Source organism: Psammomys obesus, unplaced genomic scaffold (genome assembly GCF_907164565.1).
Source record: "Psammomys obesus unplaced genomic scaffold, mPsaObe1.curated_primary_1811, whole genome shotgun sequence".
NCBI lineage: Eukaryota > Metazoa > Chordata > Mammalia > Rodentia > Muridae > Psammomys > Psammomys obesus.
Window position 1 is genome coordinate 14,532,248 of NW_026585580.1, and position 27,185 is coordinate 14,559,432.

Consider the following 27,185-nt stretch of genomic DNA (forward strand, 5'->3'; position numbering starts at 1 on the left):
TCATTGCTGCCTCCTCCTCCTCCTCCCCTACCCCTCTCTGTCTCTGTCTCTCTCTGTGTGTATGTGTGTCTTTGTCTCTTCTGCTTTTTATTTGTGACAGGGTTTCTCTGTGTAGCCCTGGCTGTCCTGGAACCAGGCTGACCTTCAACTCAGAGCTCCACCTGCCTCTGCCTCCCAAGCGCTGGGATTAAAGGCTGCACCACCACCGCCCTGCTTGCTCCTGTCTTCTTCCAACACAGTTTAGTAGCATCGTATCAAAGTATTCAGCCCTGCTCCCTAGCTTCAAAGCTGAACTAGCTCTCAGAGCCTCCCTTTTCTTGGGGTAACAGTCCTTGGGCTATTTAAAAAAAAAAAAAAGTACAAGCTACCAATAAGAAACGTCAGAGACCTTTGAAAAAATAGAAAAGATAGAAGGAGTTTTGATATTCAAAAGGTGCACAAGCTAACTAAACATGGTGTTCATATTCCTGAAAGCTAACACTGAAGAAATGAGAGGAGGAGAAACCCACTTCCAAAAATCATGGGAGAATGAGGAGCGCCGCTCAGCCTGAGGCTTGAAAACAAAAGAGTTTTGAGGAGTGAGTGAAAGTGAGAGGCAAGAGCAGGAGAGGAGCCTGTGGGAGGCCGGGGCCCTGCTGCCCCCTGAAGCAGATGTCCTCGCCAGTCTGAGAGGAAAGCCTGAAGGGCGAGGTAGGGGGCCGGGAAGGCCGTCAGCCCCTGAAAGCATGGACGCCCTCCTGGTTCCTTCAGTCGCTCAACCATTGCTCAGCTGGCAAGCACCCAGGCTTCAGGACAGTCCGAGGCCATTGTACTCGTCTCTCCACTTCCATGTTCTTGGGTTTTTATTCCTTCTTCTTTTTTTTCTTTAGACAATTTTGTTTTGATGGGCCACAAGGAACAAAAACCTATAGAGAAGCCGTTCACCCTCATGTCAGCCGACCTCGGGATGTTATTTATGTCAGGGAGGGTCTCAGCTCCTCTGTGGGCTGAATATCTGATATTTCTCTTAAACATTCACTTTGACCTCCTTTCCTTGAAAGTATAACCTGTCAGTCCACATCACGTTTCTCCATCTAGACTAGAAGCAAGCATAATAAATGGGAAGGTGGGCGGAGTCAGCAGCCTCTTGATGGTTTGTAGACCGAAGATTTATCATCAAAACACACTAAGAGCCTGAACGAAGTATCTACAATCGTTTGTGCGTCGGCCTCCTAAGGCGCCTCAGCACCAAACTTTAGGAGTGTGTTTTCCTTTCGCTCTTCCTCTATTGTGTGTATATTTGCCTGCATGTGTGTGTGTATACCATACGTGCGCCTGCGGAGGCCGGAGGAAGGAACTGGAGCCCCTGGAACAGGAGGACAGGCAGCTGTGAGCCCCCTCGTGAGTGCTGGGAACGGAGCCTGGGTCTTCTGAGAGAGCAACCAGTGCTCTTGACCCCTGAGCCATCTTCCCAGGCCCAACTTTAGGGGCATGGCAATCAATGAAGTCATCTTAATAATAAGCACAGAGATGCAGAAGGAAACTTACCACTAATTATACCACGGCAAGATGGTTCAGAAAAACGAAAAGAAAGTTGGTCGGGTGAGTCAGATTCTTCACCTGCAGCGGACTGCACAAGCGCCTGGTATGCTGATTTGGCGGGAACCACAAGCCTTGACAGTCGACACAGCCATTGAAAAACAGAGTTTATGGTGATGACATGAGGCCTTTCTCAGGATAATGTACAAAACCGGGGCTGAGAGATGCAACCGTAGGCATGATCGTCGTTTGTTCAGGCGGAATGGCTCAGCGTCAGGTCACACTTGCTCTTAACGTCCCTCACATCCCGGCTTCTGGAGCGGCCCCTAGCTGCAGAGGCTCTTTCACTCTCCCTCCCAGGGACTTCATTAGGAGCTGCGTGTTCCGGTAATTTAGTCTCAGGACTGCTTTGGGAGGATGGGGTGCTTGGCATAATTAAATAAAGCTGTTCTTCTACCTTCTTTCCTATCTCTCTCTGTATATATTCTCAACCTGGTGCCTGCTAGAGAAATACCTCCTTTGCGGTTCTTCTGTGATGGAGATCCGTTAAACGATTTAAAAACCCCATTAAATTCTACCAACTCCTCCCCACAGCGTATCTCCTCCCTGGGCACTCCCCTGCTTGCCCATTCACGCGTGAATATTTGTGTGTTTGTGTTGTTCTAGCCACTTCTGGGGAAGCCTCCAGGGTTGGGTGTTTTGTTTGTTTTTGTTTTTGTTTTTGTTTTTTTGTTTTTTTGTTTTTTTTTTGGCTTACTCCCAATTTATCTGGGATTTTATCAGCCCTCTGTGTTTGTTACCAGGGCCATCTTCTGAACCTGGCAAGTGTATGACTAGAAGCCTTTGCTTTTGCTGCAAGGGCCAGGTGCCTCATGCCCCTTGGGTGAGTTTTTCACCGTATACTAACATGCCAGGCAGCATTCACTGCCCACAGCCTAGCACCACCTGGGGAAAAACAGTCTCCGCTGAGAAGTCTTTATCAGGCTGGTCTGTGTCTATGAAGGATTGTCTTGGTGGTTTGTGCGGAAGGCTCTGACCCACCGTGAGGGGTGCCATTCCCTAGGCATGTGGTCCCAGGAAGTGTAAGGAGGCTAAGCATGAGCCCGAGCACGCCAGCAAGCAGTGCTCCTCCACAGTTCATGCTTCCGGGTTCCTGGCTTGTGTTCTAACCTGGTCTCTCCATGATGGGCTGAACCCAAATTTGTAAGCCAAAAACCGCCCCCCCGCCCCTGATTGCTTTATCACAGCAACAAAGAGGAAAATAAAACAATGATGGTAAAACCGCACAATGCACCATCTTCCCATTTTTTATTGTTCTGTTCCGTATTAAAGAATGCATTATCTGTAAATTCAAACTCTAGGCCACAGGGTGAAGGACGTTAGAGTATGTCACTGTAGACAAAAGACAATTATCTTGTTTGTGAGAGTTCCAGAATATACCGGAAAAGAATGAGATCATGAAGAGATCATCTATAATCAGATCTCAAACCTCAGTTGCTGCTATTTTAACTCTTCATTGAAAAATAGTTCTGCGTAAAACAAATATTGTCTCTACAGTGGCAGCCTTCACTGGAAGGTGTGGCTTTTTTTTTTAAAGAATTGTGTGTGGGGGCATTTTTGTTTGCATGGACGTCTATGTACCATGTGTATGCCTGATACCCATGGGGGCTAGTGGAGGGTGCCAGACCCCAACACCTAGAGCTACAGGTGGTTGAGAGGCACCATATGGGCACCGGGAACTGAACCTGGGCGCTCAGCAAAAGCAGCAAGTGCTCTTACACACTGAACCATCTCTTCAGGCCCTGTACTAGAACCCTTGACTCTTCAGCTGGAGAAGGGCCTCAGCAAGTCTCCAAAATGAGATGCTCTCTCTCTCTCTCTCTCTCTCTCTCCTTTTTCTTCAGTATCCCCATAATTGTCCTTGTCTTTCTATCCTGCTTCAGTTGTTGTTTCAGAAGTAGTGTTGCCACAGTGGGGACCTGCACGTGGTCCTTTCGGGAAAGCTACGCTGCTTTCAACCTCTGCCTGGGAGCTTTTAGAGGTGACCTCTAGCAAGTGGATTCAGCCTCAGAAGCCTTTGTGTGTGTTTCTGCACATATGTAAGTGATCCCCTGCTGCTAGGAGTCCAGGTAACTCTCACTCCCTTCCTGAAGAGGAATCCAGAAACCATGGGGTGGGGGTCACAGTTAGCTTCTGCATGCACAGACAGGCTCCACACCTGAGGCCTGAACCAGCCTCAGCTAGAAAGTATGCAGGAAAAATTCATCTGTACTAACACGTGCAGGCTTCATTCTTGTTTCCCCCTGAGGAATGCACCCTAACACCTGGTTACATAGCATTCACGTGGCATTAAGAATTGTGTCATCTACAAACTTTAAATCTCCCTACAAGAGATGGACGCATCATCCTGTGCAAATATCACACCATGTCTTACAAGGGACTTAAGCAGCCTCGAAGCTTTCACAAGGGTCCCAGAACCACCACACTGAAGGACCACCCACAGTGGAAGCTTTAAAGGGTTGAAGCTTTAATGTGTCCCTAAGTGGCCCTATTGACAACACAGGCTTGGAAGCCCCATTCCCAAAGACACACAATCAGTGCTCCTGAGGCCCGGCCTGCCTTTCCGTGTACCCACCTTTTCCTCTGCCCTCTCTGAACTCTCATTTACCCCTTACTGGGGAAACTGAGGCTCTCTTTCAGAGTTCTTAGTGTGTTTTGGTTGTCAAGGAGTGCTGGAGGGACCAGCAGAGCTCCCTAAGAGGTCTTAGCAAGTCCTACTTGGAGAACCAGGACCAGCACAGCTGATGGGAGAGGAGATCCGCTCCTGCTAGGCTTTTCCCCACCAGGTGCCAAGAGAGTGCAAAGGCCTCCAAGACTGAGTCTGTTCTGTTTCTTGGCTCTCTAGAGTGTGGTCACCATCCTGAGACTTCGCTCTCAGAGAACTCTGGGTACAGGCAGGGCACAGCTGCCTAGACAGAGTGAGATCTGATTACAAAAGATGAATACTAATTAAGCACATCACTTAACCTTGAGACAGTCAGCCCCCATCCTGGGATTGCCTTTATTCATCTTTTCACTGGACAGTGTGCAGAGCAGACTAAATCGTCAGTAATCTCTAAGATTACTGCCTCCCCAGCTCCACCCCCACTCCCGACCACTAAAGCGAGTGCTAATAGGAATCCGGGGTCCAGGCATCAGACAGGTAGTGGGAACAGAAGGGAGACAAAATGATGGACATCTCTTTTCCCCATGAGTAAAGGGAAGCCATGGTGTTAAGGTTAGGGGAACAAGGAGGGAGGAGAAATGAAAAGGAGGAATTGTTGAGGAAGGACAGAGACTGTGAGGGGCTAAAAGAAATGAAACAAGAGAAAACGGGCAGAAAGCAGCAGAAGCAATAAATTCTCAACCTCTTGGTGAGAAATCAGAGCTCAAAGAGAGATGAAAATTTCCGAAGCGGCATTTCCCAGAGAGCTCAGTGGGAATGTAAAACACCCTCTCTCCTCGGAAACTTATTATTCATGGCCTCACATAACATCAGACGTGTGCTCCGTGTCCAGCCATAGATAAGCGGGACACATTTGCATGATTGAAATGTCACCTAGATCTTGCCAATAATAAACTGGAGGAGACGTCCCAGAGGACCTTAATCGGATCCCATAGAAACCGTTCCTTCTTTACGAAGCTGTGTCACGGCTCCAGAGGCAGCGGGACCTGGAGAATGGAGCAGATAAATGAGGCGGATTAACATCTCATGCAATGGCCAACTTTATTCAGAGCGTTGGACGGTCTGTACTCTGCCTGTTAGGAAGTCACATGAGTGAAGTGTCCAGTCACAAAGGCAAGCCACACGTGGCAGACAAGCTGAGTGCAGCAAAACCATGGTTCTCCACAGAGGTATATTAAGTAAATAATAGCCAGCTGTAACGAATCCTCTGAAGTAAACCATTCCTATTCAATACACCTGGGAAGAGCATGAACGCACAAGCCAGGAGCATTCTGTGTTCTTGAGGAAACTGAGGTCACTGTGCGTCTGCCTTGTGCATCTGACCATTCAAGGCTAGCAGACACACAAACTGGTTCAAGGTGTTTTCATGTGTGTCACCTCCGTTATCCTCCTTGCTCCACTGGCATTCCTGAGGTGGGTATCCAAGCAGGGAGTCATTCTGAACACGAATGCAGGGAGTGCCTTCTGCCACAGGCTCAACTTCATCGTAGGTGCTGGGAGGCAAAAGCAAAGAGGGAAACAGTCTCTCTGTGGCGCTGACAGAGCAGGAGGGCAACAGAAGAGACTCGAAGCAATTACAGCGCCAGATGGAAAACAGGTGCTGTGGAGAAAAGTGAAGCATCATGGGAAGGTGCAAAGTCTGGCTGGGATAGGAAGTGGTTTGACACTGAACAGGACACTGAGAAAACGCCTCCTGGAGAAAGGGACGTGTAAGCGAAGAGGCGAAGGAAAGGAAGGATGGGGTCAGGTCCTGGGGAACCTGTCTGTTAGATGAGTCACAAGGAGGCTGATGAAAGTGCAAGGGTCGGACGGGCATGGTGGCAGCCGCCTTTAATCCCAGTGCTCAGGAAGCAGAGGCAGGGGTGAGTTCAAGGCCAGCCTTATCTACAAAGTGAGTCCAGGACAGCCAAGGCTACACTGAGAAACTCTTCTCAAACAAACAACAGCAAAACGATGCAGGGGTTAAAGCACGCAGGAGCCGGGTTAGGAAGCTGTTGCTGTGATCTCAGCCAGACAAGTGGAGGTGCTGAAAGTCGGGAGTCGGTAGGAAGATTGACAGGTGAGACGTGGTTTATGAAAGAATGGAGGACTGCAGGATTTTAAGTCTGAGTTCCTGGGAGGCTGGCGTTGTCCTAACACGAAGGTCTTTAGAGGTGTGATTTAAGTCGGGGAGAGAAGCCTGGCTCTTACTCCAGTTCCAGGAGATCCAGCATCCTCCACCGGCCTCCTCCACACGTACCAGGCTTGTGTGCAGTGCGCTTTAAATCTAGAAAAATACATACAAAAGATAATTTATAGCCAGTTCAATGTATAACTATTAGCTGTTCATCTTGGCCAGGGACCCGTACGGTCACAGCACACTTTACCAGATAAGGAATGTTGCCTTCTCTCTAGAAAGCCTCCTCCGGCCCCCTGGCTGACGACCGCCATACTAACCAGCCAGGTGTCGTGCTTAACTTTGTCACCTTGACGAAACTTAGCATCAGCTGGAAAGAAAGTTTCGGTGAAGGATTGTGTCGGTTAAGTGTGTGTGTGAGCGTGTCTGTGAGGACTTGTGATTATGTGAGCTGGTGGGGGAGATCAGTGTAAATGTGGGTCCTGAGCTGGGGTCATCGCGCCGTGATGTGTTTCTCACAGTACGTATGCGCGTATCCCTTTCTCTCTGCTCTTGGCTGTGCCCGCTGCAACCAGCCGCTTCCGCGCCCTGCCGTGCCACCCCTGCAGTGGTGGCCTTGTAGCCTGCAGTTGTGAGCTTACACTTCGGAATCTGCTGCCGCTCTGTCCGAAATAACTGATTCGGAGCCAGCTTAAGGGCGGGTTTCCCATCCTTTATATTTCCCTTGACGAGATGTCTGTTTAAATATCACCCCTGCCTCGAGCTGCCTTATTGTTATCCACAGGGGAAAATTGTATGCGCTTTAAAAACAAATCCTTTGTCAGATGTGTATGAATATTTTACCTGTGACTGGAGCTTATCTATGTGTTTTACAACAGTCCTTTTAAATAACTTCAGACGTTCAGAAAAATTGCAAAAACAGTCCAAAGAATTTCTGCATCGCCTTTTCTCATAACCCGTGAATGTTAATATTTCACCATGTCTACCTCTGTTTTTCCACATTGTCTCTCTATTTCTGTCTCTCACATCTACTCCATGCCATTTTGTTTGCTGACTTTTTGAGATAGGTTCTTGCTAAGTGGTCCAGGCTGGCTTTGAACTTGTGGCACTTTGCCCATCTCAGACTCCCATGTTCTGAGATTACAGATGTGTACCACCATTCACAGCTCAACATCTTTTCCCAAACCGTTTGAGACTAAATGACAGAAACTATATCATTTTATCTGTATTATTTCAATGAGAATTTTCCAAAAACAAAGACATTCTCTCACTTAGCCATAGTACATGATCCAAAATAGTACATTGACCCTGGCAGGGTTTTACAATCCGTGGACCTTGCTCTAAGCTTCCCGGTTGCCTGACAATGACCTTTACAGCGAAGGAAAAAAGTTGCAACATTTGGGACTCCGAACCAAGTTCAGTCTCCTCTGATCCGGACTATTTCCTCTTTCATTTATTCACTTACCATCTATGCTATAACTTTATAGGGTACCTGCTATGTCTTTCATGGACCAACCTCTTCATTTACTTGGTAGTATCCCTTGGCAGGGAGAGATTATTTTTTAATTTGCTAAAGTGCAGTTCATTGTTTTGGTGTTCTAAACTTTTTTTGTGTCCCTATGAAAAATTTACTTACTCTTAAAGTCGTGAAAATATTCTGGGGTTGTTTTTTTGTATGTGCATTTAAAATCTTGTTTTTATAATGGAGAGCAATTTTATTTTGGCTCATGCTCCAAAGTATATACAGTCTATGACAGTGGAAAAGCCACTGCAGCTGGAACTAGGAGCAACCAGACCCATGGGTCCAGGGATGCCTGCAGTCAAGAGAAAAAAAGCAACGAACACACACATTTCAGTGCTCAGCGCTTTCCCCACTCTTTCAAAACTGCTCATTTTTTAGTTTGGTTTATTTTTATTACTTCTCTAAGAATTTCTGTGTATTTTGGTCATAGTCACCCCTCTGCCTCAACTCCCTCCAGTTCACTCTCCCTTCCCTACCTACCCAGTTTGCAGTTTCTGTGTTGTTCAGCCACCAGGCCTGATTTGTGCTGTGTTTTTGGGTTCATAGCTTTCGGCCGAAGAGTGGTGGACATGCCCTTAAAGAGAATGGGCTCTCCCTTTCCCAGTAGCCACCAGTTGACAATAGCTCTGGGGATGGGACCTCTTGTCAACCTCCCTCTCCATACTGGGGTTTTGTCTGGTTTGAGCTTGTGTGTGCTGTCAAGCCAATCCAATCATATACAACCATCCTGTTGTGACAGGTATGGCTTCATCTTGTGGAGCAGATCTTAAATTTAATAACAAAGCGGCTTGGCTACTCCCATGGCATTCCTGCCGTTATTACACTTGTGGCCATGTCTTTCCAGACTGGTCATTTATGAGGTTTGTGGGGTTCACAGGTGGGTAAGCTTGACAAATATTTTTCTCTTCTAGTAGCCTGAATACACGGAAAGCTATTGGCTCTTTCTCTAAAATTCATTTCTGTTGATGTGTTTGTGAGTGTGCCTGCTTGTCTGTGCATGTACTGTGTGAGTGCAGGTGTGGGGGGGGCAGATGAGGGTGCTGGGTTCCTTGCAGTTGGAGCTATAGGCATGACATGAACGCTGGGAACAGAACCAGGCTCTCTGCAGGAACAAGTGCACTTAAACCAGTCATCTTCTCACCAGCCCCCTGGCTTGTGGTAGGTCTATTTCCAATCTGCCACAAACTAATTTCCCTTCACAGGTAAAGCATGGATTGCCATTGACTTTTGTCTGTACCTATCCAGGCATTTTAGAACATTTCCTAAAGATGAGTTCCCTCTCCCCATTGACTTGTGTTCTAGTTTGCTTCCTGCTTCTGTGATAAATACCCTTATCAAAAGCAACTTGCGGAGGGACAGGCTTACAGGCTACAGTCGCTCCTCAGAGGAAGCCAAGGCAGAAACCAAAGCCGGGATGGTGCGGACCGATACTGGATGGCTTCCCTGCTTCCCTGTGTAAGCTACCTTCCTTACACAGCCCAGGCCCACCTGCCCAGTAATGGGCCCACCCACAGTGGACTGGGCCCACCCACACCAATCAGCAATCAAGAAAATACCCTGCCCAGACCTGCCCACAAAGCCGATCTGATGGGGACACCCCTCAGCTGAGGGTCCCCTCTCTCAGGCATGTCTAGGTTTGTGCTAAGTTTACAAAAGCTAACTATAGCAACTTTTCTGGGGCCTTTATCAAAATCAGTTGAACATATAATATATATACATGGATCTTTTGCTATTTCACTTGACTAACCTGTTTCTTAAGGCAATATCACTCACTTTGGATTATTGCAGCTTCATGCAGAATCTTGAAATCCTCCATCTGTGTTCCTCTTTTCCAAGGCCATTTTGTGTAACTGTCTCCTTTGATCTTGTATCAAGTTCCAGAATGCAGTTTCTTGAGAAACACCCACCGGGCGCTGGGCAGGGATCACATGGAATCAGCAGTTCAGTGTGCAAGTTTCTGAGACTCCACAACACCCCACGTTATACACAGCATGGTTCCATCCAGAGTAAGTGCTGGGCTTCCTCCCAGGGGACTGCTTGGTCCCGTGGAAGTCCCATCTGTAAGCTTCACTGTGTACCACCTGCTGTTAGACCACAGCACAACTGGGATTGATGTATTAACTGTCAGGTGAGATTCACTTTCTGGTTCCACAGTTTTACTGCTCAGGTTTTCTACATGGATGAATGTGCTGTCTGCCAAAACTAGCCATCTTCTCACATCAGTGTCTTTGCTTTTCCTCTGTGCTGTGCGTGCTAAAAACCTCAGCGCAGAGGTAAGCAGAGGTATGGGAAGTAAACACCCTTGCTTTGCTCCAAATTTCATGCATGATATTAACAGCGTGAATGACTTTTATCAAGTTGAAAATGTTTCTATTTTTTTTTTTTTTGAGAGGGGGGTTGGATTTTTAAGATAGGGTTTCTCTGTGTAGCCTTGGCTGTCCTGGACTTGCTATGTAGACCAGGCTGGCCTTGAACTCACAGAGATCTGCCTGCCTCTGCCTCCCCGAGTGCTGAGATTACAGGTGTGTGCCACGACCGCCGGCTCTTCCTTTTATTCTTAATTTATTGCGTTAACACACACACACGCACATACACAGGTGTGGAACTTTGTGCAATAAACTGGACAACCCAAAATCCTAAACTGCCGTTTAAGACAGGCTCCTGCGCAGAAGAGATGGCTCAGCGGTTAAAAGCATTTGCAGCTCTTGCGGAAGGCTCAGTTTCAGCTCCCAGAACCCAGGCAGCAACTCACAGCCATCTGTAACTCCAGTTTCAAGGGATCCGACATGTCCTGAGGCCTCTGAGGGCTCTCTGTGCATTGGCATGCATGCAGAGCCCACACAGGCAGGCAACACACTCAGACACATAATATAAATCTTTTAAAAAAATGGCTTCTCACCCTTCTTTGTATAAAAAAAGAAAAAAGATGTCCTGGGTTGTGGGTGTATATCACAGAAACCAAGATTTAGATTAGTATAAAATTAACTATGTTTTTTTAAGTGACAGTAACATAAAAGAACTCTTCATGGCACCATAGAGCTGAAAGGAGTAGCCAGGCAGACCTCTCCTCGAGGCTAGCACAAACATCAGTGAAACAGGCATCTTTGTAGCCCAGTGGACCAAAAGGAAGATGGCTGCTTTGCACAGGCCAGAGCTGGCCTGCAGTCACTGAGCCTCAGGAAGCAGCCCCCCTAGGTTGCAGTTCTACAGGGTCGGGGGGGGGGGGACAAGCCTGGGAGGGGCCGCATGGAAGCAGAGGGGGCTGAGAAACTGGGGTAGGGGGGACCTGCAGCAGGCAGGGCTGTCTTTACTACAGCGGCTGCAGGGCTCAGACCAAGATGCAGCTGACCACTGACCAGGGATTGCGCCTTCAGACCGTGGCCAGGACAGAGCGCCACCACTCTCCTCATTCCTGCTTTCTCCTGGAGGATGCCACCCCACAAGCATCAGGGGAGCCCTCTTCTGCCCCCTGTCACTCCAGGTTCCTCTACTGAGAAACTTCAACACTACAAGGAAGAAAGTCTGTAGAAATTCTGTCCAGTGCTATGGAGTAAATACTGAAGGGTGAACCTGGGACCAACAATGAACTGATAACCTGAGACAGTGCAGCTAAATAGTTGACCTCCCCAGAATTCTCTTACAAAATTCTGGAAAAGAAATGGATTCATTTCCTTCCTTTCTTTCTTGCTTGCTTTTTTTTTTTTTTTTTTTTTTTAAATATATGGGGAACCTGAGTCTCACATTAAATTTAAGTTTGCTCAAATTTAAAGGAATTTCAAGTTAAATTGTGTAGGCCTTATATCAAAATAGCCAGTTATATTATTAAACAATATTAAATTGTACTAGAAATAAAAACATAGAAGAGCAGCAAAAAAAGGTTAGACCCCAGAGAGTTAGCAGAGTTGCACATTTCTAGGCTTTCAACGAGTGAATTAAAGAGGGAATACGTAATCTGTACTCAAATCTCAAGAACAATTATCAGGACTCAAACAGATGGGAGCAGGGCAATGGTTTCATGAAAGAAAACAACAAAAAAAGTCTGTTAGTATTACGCTAAAATCTCATGAAAATTGGAAGAGAAAATATGAAAGCTTAAATGTTAGTGGGAAAGGAACATGAATAGAAGATTCACAAAGTATTAATCAGCATAAGAAGTAGATGAGAAAATTTCAACTTGCTCTTATTGAGATGCAAATTATAACTGTAATAGTAACTGTAGTGCATTTTATTTGAAAATAAAATAGACGTTTGTTTAATATATTTATTGGAACTGGGAAGTGAGTGGTGGCCATAGAAATTGCTGGAACATCTAGGTTTGGATGTTTATGTTCTTGGAGTGACTCTACCTCTGGGAGACAAACAGAAGAGTCTATGCATGTCTTTAAGATAGTTGTGAAACAGAGTAGAAATAGGAAATAACGTGAACAACTGCTTAAAATGATCAGGAGTTGGGCTGGAGAAGTGGCTCAGCAGTTTAAGGGCTTTTACTTACAAGGACCAAAGTTCAAGTTGCCAGCACCCGCATCAGGCAGCTCTTAAGCACTCCAGCCCTAGGACAGCTGACATCCTCTTTTGGTCTCTACAGACACCCATGCACTTACACACACACAATATATATTTTGAAAAATCAACAATTGTGGGGCTGGAGAGACAGATCTGAGGTTAAGAGCACTGGCTGTTCTTCCAGAGGTCCTAAGTTCAAATCCCAGCAATAAATGGTGGCTCACAACCATTTATAATGATGTCTGGTGCCCTCTTCTGGTGTGCAGGTGTATATGCTAGACAGAACAGTATTTACATAGTAAATGTTTTTTTTTAAAAAAAACAACAATTGTTAATTTTGTTCCATTATGTAAGTCATTTGAACATGATCATGGCCAGTGATAAATTATTTGGCCATAGCTGTAACTCATGGGAAGCTAGTGAACCGTGATAGGCTCATCAAAATATAAGAAATAATTAAATTTGAGCAACAAAAATATATTTATTTCATTGTTGCCATCATCGTGAATGAGTATAGTCCTCCTCAGGCCCTCAAGACATGGATGGAACTTTAACTCTTTCAATCTCATTCACTGTTTTTGCCTTCTGTCTTTCAAACTACCAGTTAAATGTGAGAAATAGACAGTATTATCTGTTGCTGCCTGAGAAAGGGTGGGGAAAATGGGCTTTTTTCACCCCTTCTGGCTGGGAATTCCCACAGCATAACTTTCTGCTGTTTCTCATAAAACACTTATTTCACAAGCTGCCTTATCACCAGCCAAGGGTCCAGACCTCTACCCAGACTAGGCACTGCCCCTCCCTTGCCCATAGCTGAGCTTATCTGCCTACAGTGCCGCTTATCTTCTGTTAATCTGATTACCCCCTTATCAGCGTGTGTGTGTGTGTGTGTGTGCACGCACGTGCGTGTGCGCGCACATGCGAACATGCCTCAACACAGCCAGAAGAGCCATAAGACCCCAGCAGAAACACCTGTGCTTTTGCCCATGGGACACAATTTAGGTGCTTTCGAATCAACCTATAAATCCCGGGTCTTTGGCACATCTACGTCTGTTTGAACGAGAAAGATTTCACATAATTAGAGTGGTAAAAACATTAATTCTTCTGTTGTTTTTTTTAAGCAATATATATTGCTTTCAAGTATCTATGTTGTACCCAGACTCAGTAATGAGTTATGGAGACTGGGAAGACAGGCAAAGTGCTGGCTGCACCCGCCTGAGGGCTGCACCTGGAACTCGAGGCCCAGCAGCGTCCACCTGCAGCTGAAGCAGACTGGGCAGAGACGGGAGGAGTCCCAAGTACGGCTGGACAGCCAGCTCAGCCAGAAAGTGAGCTCTGGGCTCAGAGAGACTCTGCTTCAAAAGCAGGCAGTGATAGAGGAAGATACCCGGCCTTAACCTCTGCCCTCCCCACACACACAGACATGGGCAGCTGTGTGCATACACCCATGTAACACACACATTTGTTTACACAGCAAAACTGAATGAATGCTAGCTATGTGAAATACCTCTGGACACTAGTAATCTAATGTTTGCTATTGATAACAGCAAATCTCAGAAGACAACACAGACCGTTGTTACCTAAATTTCCTACTTACCCTAAATTTCAAAAGCTAAAATCGACAGGGTGTCCCGTAAACACACATGGGCACACCTACCCACTGGGCACAGCGAGTGCTTATCCTTTTATCTCTACAGCACCTAACTCTCAGCTGGACAGAACCAGTCATGTCACGGACCCATGTTCCAGTTTCCCTCTGCTCCTGGTGGCTGGATGCTACTTTGAGCTCCCTCTCTATCACTCTGGCCTGGCCGGCCTGAGGCTCAAGCTCCTCAGAGTTCACCTAATCCCCACATCTCCCTTTGCAGTCTCAGTGCTCCCTCAGGGGAAAAAAAAGGAAACAGTGTTTTCTCCACTGTTCCCTTCTCACAGGGGTCTATCTGACACTCAGCTTGGAGTTTCTGAAGATCTCCCCGGGTCTCCTGGTGGCATAGGACAGGTGGGGCATCCCCTTAACTCTCTTGGGACTGCTTGGTACTGACCGAGTCCTACATGTTCACAGAAGATTAGTAGTTTCCAAACTGAGACAGGTGCGGCTGCTTCTTCCTCACCGAGTCATTCCTCAGTGAGGCTTTGGCAATAACACATGTCCCCAGAGGATGGTCCACCTGAGTGGGTCTTGAGACACATCTGACCTTTTGTATCCTAGGACCTTGCTACCAGACACCTCCTGCAGCTGAATTCACAGGAACATACCTTCAGGCTTTGTCTAACCATTCCCTGTCTCAGGTTATCCTTTTTTTTTTTTTTTTTTTTTTTTTTTTCCAGTGCTGTGAACGTTGGTACCTAAGGGGCAGTTTCATGCCCAGGGCTGTGTTAATCACACTTCATCAGAGCAGCACAAGTCTCCATTTCATGGTGGATTCTGTAAGGTCTTAGCTTCCACACCTCTCCTTGAGTCTTAGAAATGGTATCCGGTTCAGAAACCAACAGACAAGGGCTCTTTCCTTTTGCAGGATGCATGGTAACCACTGCATTTTCCAAACTGGGGCGTTAAGATCCTTTTAGAGCTCTGTAATGTTTCCAGACAGCAGAGGACAGCTGATGGCTTCCTGCCTTTGCTGAGGAGAGGCCAGTGCTGAACAGCTTTAATTTGTAGCATAAATCACTGGTATGGAAGGAAACGAATTGTTTCCTGAGCGCAAAGATGAAACAGTTGCACATGATAGCTGAGCTGTGTCAGAGATTCTCTGGAATGTGAAGGCTAAGCCTCTTGAGAAGCCATGCCTTACAAACTCGTGCCTTCTCATGTGTTGAATTAATTTTAAGTTCCTTCTTAGAACATAAACTGTAAAAACAAGCATTCTCCACATCACCCATTTTCATGGCTTTGATTTGTTTTTTGTTTTGTTTTGTTTTGTTTTGTTTTTGTTTTTTTTCTGTTTGTTTGATTAGTTTTGGGGTTGAGTTTGCTTTGTTTGTTTCTTGTCATGTTCTTTTCTGGTATTCTGAGACATAGTGGCTAAGGCTGTGCTAGAACTCACAACGCAGCGCAGGCTGCCCTTCAAGTCCTCATGCTGTCTAAGGGCAACGATTACAGGCATGAGGCTCTACATCTGGCTTCAGCTCCGCTTCGCTCGTTTCTGTTTCTCTATCCGAATCTCCTGAACCTAAACAGCTCTTCAGAGAACTGTTCTGTTTTTATGGTGAGTGCACGGGGGCACACGTGTGTGCTCACTCATCTGTTTTCCTAATTCTTAGTTTTCCAGTGAGGGCTATGGGCTTCAGTTTGTCTTTTGTGTACCTCATTAGCTTGAAGACTATGCTGTCTGAAGATGATCTACCACAGGAAAAGGCAATTTGATGGGTGTTTTCAGGAAAATTCATAGAAGCACCTTGGAGACGTTCCAGTGTGCTAGTTGCTGTAGAATCTGCTTTTGTGGCTTTTTTTTTCTTTGTGGTATTGGTCATGAGAACCTGGAACTCAAGACACTGCCCAGCCCTTGTCAAACAAGAAGGTTCAGTTTGCCCCTGAGATGGCTACTATCAGTGATGCAGTGATGAAGAGATGGAATTCAATCTTTCCTCCTCCTCTTCCCCTTCCTCCTCCCCCATCTTCTCTTCATCTTCCTCAACCGTCCCAGCTGGAGGTTGAACCTAGGGCCTCCCACATGCTAGGCAAGTATTCTACCCCACAGGTCAGTAACCTTAGCAATGGTGTTCTGTATGCCCGTGCCCACTGTGTGTAGGTTTAATTTCAGGAACTGCAAGAGTTTATTGTAAAAGAAAGTTCTTATCTCTAAGGACAGTTTAAATCCCTTTGAATTCAATACAGAGCAGAGAATACTGGCTGGGTTGGTGGGTTTAAAATTTTGGTTCTCAGAGTCTAGATTGGTGGTTCTCAACCTTCCAAATTCTGCAACCCTTTAATACAGTTCTTCATGTTGTGGTGACCCCAACCATAACATTATGTTTGTTGCTACTTACTGTGATTTTCACAGTTGTGAATTATAATGTAGATATTTGCTATGCAGGATATCTGATATGAGACCCCTCAAAGGGTTCAAGACCTACAGGTTGAGAACCGCTGGTCTAGAGTCTGGTCTAGAAGGAACCAAAAACTGCAAGAATATACATGCCAAGAGAAACACACACACACACACACACACACACACACACACACACACACACACCTTAAAAGTCTAGAGCCTTGCTCCTTACTCAAAGTGGACTACTGGAAGCCATCTGTGGTGGCCACTCGAGATCAGGAGAAAGTCCAAAGCTGACAGCTAAACTTTGGCTTTCTTACTTTCTGGACACCTTCTCGTCCTCTGGAGGAGACTTGAAAACAAAGGAGCGACTTCTGCCAGTGTCCGACTTCCTTTGACTCTGAGGAGCCTCAGCTGACCCTCCCCTGTCTGCTACTCCGCCCGCTGGCCCCAGAAGACCGTCCTGCCGGCGGGGAGCTAAGGAGCAGAAGTCAGAGCTGCTGCCCAGAGGGAGCGAGCAGACGCCCTTCGAGATCCAGGAGCGCTGAAAGCCCAAAACTTTGACGGGGTAAGGACTTCAGGGGGCTTGAGCTGGCCGTGGCAGGGGCGAGATCCTCTGGGAATGCAGAGTCCAGGCTGGATCTGGGCTGGCGCCCCGCGGGTCCGGGTCGGGTGTGAAACGGCATGGCGCTGTCCGCAGCCCTCGGTGCTGAAACCAGTTCCGTCTGGGCGGAAGGGAGACAGAAAGAACCGCCTGCCTGTCCCCACCCCGCCAGAGCGGGACGACAAAAGCCAGGACCCTCAGTGCTCCTCATGGAATCCCCTTCCTGCAGCCTCGCCGAGCTCGGCCCTAGCTGTCGAGGCGCCCAATGGAAAGGGCTAGGCTGGCTCTGCTGGGACAGGACTGGGTCCAACCGTGAGTCCTCTGTGACACCTGCAGCGCTGTACCCAGAGGCAGCAGCTTTACTGCCACTAAATCAGGGTCCCCCACGTCCCTCTGGCTCACCAGGTTAGCGTCTCCCAGAGCTTAGACCTCGCTGGGGACCCTGGGGGCGAGGATTTGGAAGGAGTCAGTCTGAGGCTGCAAACAGGGAATGTGAGCCACCTCTTTAGGTGGACTGTGGAAGGAGTGAGGAATTTGCTTTAAGAAGGAAGTGTCTTGCTTGTTGTTTTAATGATAAAATTATGCCTGACTTAGCCTCAGGGCCATAAGGCTTATTGGCTAGAATGCAGGGAAGGGAGGGTGGCCCCTGATCCCTTAAAATCCTCTTATCTCATAAGGTGTCTGTCCTCCGGGTTCGCCCAACAGCTCAGCACCTCCCCTTGTCTTCCATCCCATCCTCCACTCCCAGCCCATCCCTGAGGCCCTGAGGTTGCTGATCTGCTGGCCACTCCAGGCTGGGACTGGGAGCTAGGCAGTGGGGAGAGCTTATCCAGTTTTCTTCCTCATCCTCTCCCTCTGTTGGGACTTTAATCGCCAGAGGCAAGCTTCTTCCTAGGCAGAGCTTACATCCTGAAAGACGGGACTTACGCAGAGCGGCTTGGAGCCTGCAGCCTTGACTAAGTGTCAGTGAGACCTAGTTGCTCAGGACTTTTCCCTGTAACTCTACCCTGGGTCCCATGTGGGTGGTCATCTGGGCTGAGACTGGGGTCTGCTTCGCCCACCCCCACCCCCAGTCCCTCAAAGCCTTGGACAGTGGCCCACCACCTGGATGCAGCTCAGATCCATGCCAACATCCTCTGGGAAGCATCTTCCTCCACGCCGTACGATATCATCCATCAAAGCGGACAGTGAGACAGTTGTCTGGTTAGAGACTCACTGACTGCAGTGTGTTCTGCTGCCCACACCTCCTCCTGAGCGAGAATTCCCGGGAACGAGAGCCCGTAGAAGGTGGGAGCCAGAGAGGGAGGTGCCCACCACGACCCAACCAACCTTCTGGTTTGTAGGAGATGTAGTCACAGCATGGTGGAACATAGTAGGCATCTTAGCTGGGTTTTAAGGGACCCTCTGGTGTGAGTGGAGGTAGGTGCGACATTTGCTCCACTTCCCACCAAGGTCCAGACACGCTCTTCCTCTTTAACCTCTGTTCAGTCCCCGGAGGGTCATGGCCCTGGCTGCCAGGAACGGCTGCTCCCTGGTGGTGTCCATAGGACACAGTATCTCCAGTCCCTTTCCCTGGAACTTTGGCCAGGACTTTGTGTGCCTCCTGCCTTTGATGCACTTGGTTTTATGCCCATTTCATTCTCATTCACTGTCTGCTGGAGAATATGCGGCTGGTTAAGAATGGGGTTGCTATGGTGACAAGTCTCAGGTTGCCAAGGTACCCAGAGGTAAACAGTTGGAAGGTCGCTCTGACTGCCAGCTCCCTGCAGGAGTAGAAGGGGGCCGATAACCAGGTCCCAGAACCTGCTCTGACCTGCCCCCAGCATGCTGCGCACTTGAAATCCTCACTAACCCCCATCACAAAGCCTCAAGGTTGAGATGGGTCAGTCTTCTCTACATCCCCCCCCCATTACACACCCTGGGGCTGGACACAGGGGAGAATGGTTTCCCTCTGGTCTCACTTATTTCATACTGATGACACCTGAGTACAAAACAAAGTTCAGTGGGAGAAGCAGAATTAAATTAATTAACAGGCACAGTCCCTGCCCTGGGGGACTTCCCTGTACAGAGATGAGGCTTCCAGCACCATGAGCGGCCTGTTTCCTAGACGGAAGTAGGCATAACAACAGCCCTGAGGCTCTATAGATGTCGGGGGTTATTCCTGTCGGAGGGCCTCTTTGGGAAGGTCATCTTGAGACTAACTGCAAGTTGAAGTTGAAGAAGAGCAAAGGGATTAGGGGGAAGTCCCAGCGGTGATCGATGAGATGGGAGGCCTGGAAACAAGACGGCAGCACTGCGGTGTCCTAGCCTGAGACCCACTGCAGCACGGGTGCTATGAGGTATTGGGACCCTACATCATGGGTTCCTGAGAAGAGAAATGTGATTAGAGCTATCTTTCTGAAAGACCCTATGGCTACTCTTAGAAGTTCATTCATTCATTCTTTTATCCCAAACTCATTGAGAACTTCCCTGTCCTAGGTTCCCTCTAGATGGATTTCAGGAGTGAAGTTCTCGGAAGAGTGAAGGGCATTCCAACAATTCTAGAGAGAGGGACAAGGGACTACACAAAAGTGGGGCTTGGACAAAAGCATCTAGGAAGCTGCCTCTCACTGATTCCCAGCTGTATACCCCTGCCTAGGTGAGCCCCTCGCTGGCTCGTCCTCAGGCCATGTCTGCAGCAGTGAATGGTGGACAGGGCAGAAGGCATCATCGTTGGTTAATTTGTGGTGCCTGAATGGACTTGGAAATGCTGTCCCTGAGGCAGTAGGGAATGGTGAGTGAAGGCTCGCAACCTCAGCTGAGGGCTAGCTGGCTCTGACCATCTTCCAGGTTTCGACCTGAGCACAGCACGAGTGCATGACCCGGAGCGCTTCAGAAGGGCACCGTGACATGTGGGAGAATGCTTTCCCAGGAAGTCCCCTTCGTAGAGCCCACACGATGCGCAGAAGTGAACTCCCAGGACCACCTCTGTCCTCTGCAGGACTTCCTTCTATCTCTCGCCTCATGCTGCACTGGAGGAGACAGAGTCAGACAAGCCTTTTCTCATTCACTGCACAGCCCCACCACAGGGTGACCTGGGTTGAGCTCTTTAACCATTCTGAATGCCAGCTTCTGTAACCTTAAGCAATACTTTCATTTGATTGTTGGGAGGAGTCTGTCCTTTTCTCCTGACATGTGAGTCCCAGGACTTCAGACTTGGCAGCGATCACCTGTCCCCACTGAGCCAGCTGTTCTGAAGTGAAGGCTTTTATAGTTCCAGAGCTTAGATAGAACCATCAGTATTTCCAGCCATGGCAAGTTATTGCTTTCATAGTCATACCCCGAAGGCTAATTAGCAGCAAATGCATGCTGTAGTTGCATGATGAAATCACCCTTGGGGAAGGGTCCAAGGCTTCTGGCCTGGCCTTACTAGTTCTGGATATGGGGCAGGGAAGACAGTAGTTTTCAAGGGACCAGCAATAGGCTGACTACTGGGATTTGGCTTCCTGACTCTAGGAGAAGCTGGGAACTACTTTCATCTTTTTGTAATACCAATTCAGACAGCTGGCTTTTATCACAAAGCCTTGTGAGTATGCTTGGACCTGTGGAACCCATGGCCCTGGTAATTCCAGTCATCCCTGGAGAAGATCAAGACACTTCCTAAGCATAAGACAGGCCTGTGCCTCCTGGACTAACAACCATAATTGGTAATCTCGTTCCAGTGTCAGAATGTTCTCTTTCACCCCCAGTCTCTTCCTGTTCCTGGAAACAGTGCTCGTTTCTCTTCTCAGGCAGAAGTTGAAAATCTGCAGCTGGTCTGTGGAAGCTTCTTGCTTCTGTCATGAAAACGCCTAGAGTTTAGAAGAGGGAGGATCCCACCAGCACCATTTCCTCGGGAAACAGCTGAGCTCTCCTCAGTCAAGCACACTGCCTTTGTCTTACTGCGGGGGCAGGCTTGGGCTTCGGGTGTCCAGACACTCTACAAAGACATCGCCTTGCTTTCTCACCTTCCATCTCAGCCCTGAGCATATCCCAGCACATCCTGATGCACCTTTCTAGGACCTGAGGCATTCTTTGGGACCCTGACAGCAGGTAGAGGAGGTTGTGATATTTATTAATGCTGACTAATTGGGCAGTCCTAGGTATTCGAAATCTCTACCCCAGATCACCGATCTGCAAAGGAAACAGCACTGATGCCAGAGTTATCCGTGGGATTAAACTAGTTGAAGTAAAAGTAAAAGTTTGTAGTGTGGTGCCTAGCACAATCCATTCTTGAATTGTTGTGGTTGTTGTGGTGGTGGTGGTTGTATTAGCTCCTTTTCTGTTGCTGCAATAAAACAGCACAACCAGGACAAACTTACAAAATGAAGAGAGTTCAACATGGTGGAAAGGCATGGCATATACTCTCAAAGCCCACCCCAGAGGCATGCTTCTCCCAACAGGGCTGGAGCTCATAAACCTCTTCAAATAGCCTCACTAACTGGAAACTAAGTGTCCAAATACACAAGCTTGTGGGGGACACTGTCCTGAAACCAGCATGATGCTGGTGGTGCTGGTGATTGGGGTGATGGTGATGATGGTGGTGGTGATAGTGATGATGGTGGTAATGATGGTGATAATAATGATGGCGGCTGGGAGGATGGTGATGGTGATAATGGTGATGGTGATGACCAATGTGGTATGCAGGCTCCTCTCTCACAGAGCAGCGGAGGCTGCAGAGACATGGCGAGTTGGAGAGGTGAAACTGGGAGGCCAACAGCCTTTTAAGCCTTTTAAGCACTAAAATGGAAAGCACAATGGCAGAGGGGGCTTGGAACCTTGGTGGCTTCATTGTGGTTGTTGTTGTCATGGACCTGGTAACAACGCAATCACTCTTTAATGGTGATCACGCTTCTCCAAGCCCTCTCTAAGGCAGTTCAAGGAGAAAGTGGAGAGAAAGCCAAGGGATGGAATGCTAAGTTACAGGCAGTGAAAATGAAGGAAGGAACTCCATCTTCCCAACAGAGCAGAGAGTGGCTGGAGCGCAGAGCTCTCCTTTTGATTGTGTTTTTATTGTGTGTGTATGTTGTGTCGGTATTGTGTTCAGTAAGTTCCTCAAAGCAGATATTGTAACTTCTGCATTTCAGGTTACTTTAGTTTTAGATTGAACCTTGTTTCTTTAAAAGAAATAATTGACGTACTACAAAGATTACTCACTTAAAGTATGGGGTTTTTAGTACATCAACAGTTTTGGAACCATTATAATATAATTTTAAGCCTTTTAAACACCCCCCCCAAAAGACACTCTGTACCTATTAGCATTGCCCTTCTTTTTAAATTCCCTACTCTAACCCCAGACAATCATTCTACTTCCTATCTTTATAAATGTGTCTTTTCTTCAAGATTCCATGAAATTGTAGTCTTCCATGTCTGACTTTTTCCGCTCAGCGTAATGCCTGTCCATGTTATAGTATTTACCAGCAGTTCTAACAACCCATTACTACAGATTGCTGGTCCATTTGTCAGTCGATCGACATTTAGCCACAATCTGCAGAGAGGAGATACATTTCCATTGATTTATATCTCATGTAAGATCTCTTGTCTTTTATGTAAATTCTCTTAAACTCTTAAACATGGTTTGTCTTGCGAAGCCTGGGAGACTTCCCTCCTATGTAATCCTAAAATTGCTTGAGTGCATATATTTCTTAGATCTGTCTGTCCTGTGGCTGGTTCACAGGCCTCAAAGTGAGTCAGGACTCTGTGAGTGAGAATTTCTGTACTACCCTGCAGTTTGGGGGTGGAAAAGAAGAATATAAAGACCATTTCAAATGTATCTAAAGAAGGCTCCAGACATGAAACACCATAAGAATTGTTGGCTGCTGGGAGTTCAGCTGACAAAATGAGCCTGTCCAGCCATCCATTTCTAACCGAGATGGAAATTTCCAGTGTGAATCACTCACGGGACTGTGTGAGAATCTAATAAGTTAATACACACTTCAAGTTATCAGAGTGGAGACCGGAACCTGGCAGAGAGCAAATGCCCAGACACGTGAGGTGGTTCTATGATAAACGCCATCCCCCAGACCACTGCCACTGCCCTGACCCCACTTCTGATCGGGTTTTATATGTACATGCAGGAAATCTGGAGATATGTTTTTACATAAAATAAAGGAGTTCTCCAAGGCTTCAGGCATTAGTAAAGGAAAAGAAAAGTACAAGATTATTGGCATGTGCGTGAGTCATATCAGTGCCTGGCTTAACCACACAGCCGGGCCAACAATAAAGAGGAGCAGGAATTCCGTGGTATCAGGTTCTCAGTCAAGTCCTTGAAGGTATGCAGAGAGAAGGTTAACAGGGTTGGTGCTGAGTGAGTATTGAGATTGTTTGTGAGAGTCTCCAAACCGGTTCCTAAGGCAGGGCCGGGGTCTGCTCCCCCATCCTCACGGCACGCCACTCGCCTCTGTGTGTGTCAACACCTCTAGCACTGCCCCTTTGCACTGTTTTACACATCCGTTAACCCACCTACATGTGCGCAGGGATCGGCTCAGGGGCTGAGGAAGAGGGCAGGCCATGTTAGTCATAACGAAATACACGCGATCAGAAATGGCCAGCTTAGTTCCCTGGTCAAGTTCTAGAACACACACAGGCATTTGGGGGATGGCTAACAAGCATTTCTAGGCTCCGGCCCGTGGGTCCACCTCAAGTCCCCCTTACAGCTGCCAGGATGTATCTTTCTCCTGTTTTGGAAAATGAAAAGTTATATTTACACATTGCTAATCCCTTACAGTGTGGAGGGCAAAGCAAAGTGTCCCCAGCTCCAGAGCCAGGTGGAACCAAGCCTCCACTTTCTCAACTGCAACGGCAGCATCTCTCTGACGTCGTGGGGCTCTGAGGATTAGCAACTGCGGACGTGGGAGCCATTCCCACCGGAAGGTCTCCAGTATGGCAGTTTCCGTTTCCAACATAGCCTGAGGGTCACTGGCCTCTCCCGTGGGGACTCCTTGAATGTATCAGACTTAGAAGATGTGACAATATCACTCTGTTGACATACCGTGAGAGAAGAGCTGCTAAACAAGGAGAAGGAAATGAGCCCCGTTCTCCCTCCTTCTAGTAACTGTGTACTTACCAAGTAACTAAAAAGTTTGCATTTTTCTCTTTGAAGAATATCTCATCTTTTTGATGAGGAATGGTAGAGAGTCACAGACTTGCAACCTCTAATGAGCTGATGGATCTGGTTAGCCATCACCACCCAAGTTCAACAGAGCTTCTGATAGAATGAAGCTCCCCTCCCCCTCCGCACCCCCACTTGTGAAGTCACCTTACCAAAAAAAAAAAAAAAAAAAAAAAAAACTGGATTCCAAATTTGAACACCCCTTAGTGTGGTTGCCAGCCCATACGAGATGGCTTAAAATTGGACCCGGCAAGAATCTGTGGCATAGAAAGGTCAATAAGTACATCAGTCATTCAGAATCTAGGGACCTTATTTGAATTCTGATCCTTCCTACCTTTTTTATAAAGATGGTCATTTATGACACTTATGAACCAATTAGAGCAAAATCTTATGATTTATGTTTACCCTTAATGATGCACAGTTTACCCTGCCCAATGCTAAAGATAAAAGAGACGTTAGGTTTACGCGTAAACATTGAGGACCTTGGATCTCTTACTAGCTCACTTCCCATATGTTTATCTTAATGATGACAATCCCCTCTCCCAAGGCTGAAACAACCCAAATCATGGACAAGAACATGCATGCTGGTAGATTGTTTGGGGAATGATTGGCAAGAAGGGTAGTAGGGGCCTTCAAAAGAAAGAAAAGGGAGGACTGGAACACAAAGCCAGTGTATGTCACCAAACAGAGCAGGGCTATAGGCTGAAGGGCCTCTCCAAGGAGCCTGTAGCGTGTTCATCATTCTCTTCCTGAGAGATAGAAAACTACACATGCTCTGAACCTGGTTCAATTAATCAAGTGTTGCCCCAGGGTGGTAAGTCTGTCAAGTGCCTCTGGGTTTGTGCCTGCCTGTGACAGAATAGCTGAAGTGTTTGAAGGGGGTGTTCCTCGGGGGAAGCAAGCGGAAGGTGAGCAGCTCACATCACAGCTGAGGTAGCACCAGGCTACCCGGCAAGATCCGGTTGCCATAGCAACAGCCGGACGGCAGGATGGGCAGGGAAAATGTGAATGCCTGTGTACAGACGAGCTAGCACACCGTGAAGCTATACACCCCCTTCCTACCCGGACACTCTTTCATCAGGACCTTCAGACTGTGACAGCATGGTGACATTTGACTCCTAGTCTGTAACCTGCCCTGTTTTCTTCCCATTCCTGGGTCCACCCCACATCACAAGGGTCCTTATGAATGTGCTTGTGGATGGTCTGCCAAATTTTCACATTCCATGCCTTGTCTCTCAGAGACAACTGTCCCCTGGGCACACCTAGACCTAGAGGAGTACTCATTAGGGCCATGCCCAGGAGGATGAGCGGCCTGGTATTCTCTCTGTTGCCATGATAAGACATTCTGACCAAAAGCAACTTGAGAAAGAAAGGTTTCATTTGGCTTACATATCCAGGTCATGATCCAATAAATACGGAGAAAAACCAGTGCAGACATTCAAGTAGAAAGATGGACTCAGGAACCAAAGCGGAAGCTATGGACGAATGCTGTCTATTGGCTTGTTCTTCATGTCTTACTCAGTTTACTTTTAAATTTAATCCAGGACCACCTGCTCAGGGATGTCACCGCTCACCATGGGCTGGACCCTCCCACGTAAATTATTTGTCAAGGAAATGCTCCTAAAGATTTGCCTACAGGCCTCTGATGGAGACATTTCTCCATCAACTAAGGTTCCTCCTTCTGAAACAACTCTAGCTGTATCAAGTCTACAGAAATGTAATCAGCACACACCCATAAATAGGACCAGGTGGGTCTATGACAGGTTAGAACCTCACGAGAATGGGGAGGGAGAGAGCAATTTTCAAGACTTGGTCAGAGTTTCTAGGTGGGTCTGTCCCCTTGATCTGTTAGGCAAAGTGTGGTCAGAGGAAGGGCAGCTGTGGCATAAGGCAGGGTCTTCACCCCCACCCTCACCCACCCCCACTGCTCAGGCCCAAGAAACACACCAGTTCTTTGCTGTTGTTAAACCTTTGCACTGTGGGGTTCTGGAGTCAGCCAGCTCCTTGGCGGATCCCGGCCAGCCTGGCATGAGCAGCAAACCTTCTACATCTGCTCAGTCCTGAGCGTCTTCATTTGTAAGGCTGGAAGGGGAAACAGTTTTGAGGCTCCAGTAAGAACGTGTCCCCAGCATCTACTCACAGCTGTGTGGACAGAAGGCAGGCCTCGAGGGGACGGAAGGGTTGACGTCATAGGGTGGCAACAAGCAAGAGTTTATGCCCAGAGGAGAGGGCGGCTGAGTGGCAGAGGGAGTGTGGCTGGAGGCAGTGTCCTTTCCTTGGTGACATTTGCTGACAGAGAGACAAAGGACAGTCACTTGATTATTCTCTACAGAGTCCCCCAACTGCTTTAAAACTTGCTGTGGACCCCACTGGGCTGTTAGCTCCTTCCACAGAGAGCACTCTAGCAGCTGGGATTTATAATCTATTGTTCTCTGATAAACCCCAGCTTCTAGAGTGTTCCCTAGCTTATAGTAAGTGCTTGGATGAAAATGTCCAATGGACAATTTTATATTGAGTTTATTGCTTTTAACCAATCTCATACTTTGGCTCTAAAGTTTCCATGGGTGTGGAATAAGTTTGGATGAGAAATGCCTCCCCACCTGGTAGTCAGTCATTTAAAACCTGCCACTTGCTGCCATGCTTTCAATGGACTCTTCTCCTTCTGGAACCATAAGCCCAAACAAACACCTGCCATGTGTTTATCCCTGTGACAGAGAAGCCACACCCACCAGGCATAGCCAGCTGGAATCACTCTCTTAAACCTGTGCCTTCCTCCTAGTCCCCTGCTTCAGTGGGTTTGCAGGCCTGAAAGCCCCACACTCAGCTCCTTTCTCTTCACTAGCCCTTATACTCACTGATACTGTGTCCTGGCAATTCTACCCGTTCACTGGTTTTTCAGTTCATCCAAGGCCGTGTGATTGCTCAGCACGGACTACTAGGCTCTCTTCTTCTGAGCTTCTGCAGCAGACTCCAGCTGCTCTCCTCACTCACACCCAGGTCCCCCTGGATTCGTCCTCCCTGGTGCAGCCAGAGTGACCTTTGTACCTCTGACCACATCCTCACTGGCCTTCAGTGAACAGCA

The 27,185-nt window shown here is 47.6% G+C and overlaps 1 protein-coding gene across 8 annotated transcripts in view; it reads left to right on the top strand.

Annotated features, from left to right (window-relative positions):
• Window positions 1-5,934: 5,934 nt before the first annotated feature.
• Cnga3 (cyclic nucleotide gated channel subunit alpha 3) overlaps window positions 5,935-27,185 on the top strand; it is a 54,641-nt gene continuing 33,390 nt past the window's right edge. For 2 of the 8 annotated variants that reach the window (XM_055607010.1, XM_055606974.1), the window contains exons 1-2: window positions 5,935-9,887; window positions 16,719-16,938. The gene's annotated coding sequence lies outside the window, so the exon portion shown is untranslated. The remainder of the gene's footprint in view (window positions 9,888-16,718; window positions 16,939-27,185) is intronic. The other 6 variants (XM_055606957.1, XM_055606966.1, XM_055606949.1 and 3 more) reach the window with 6 other exon arrangements.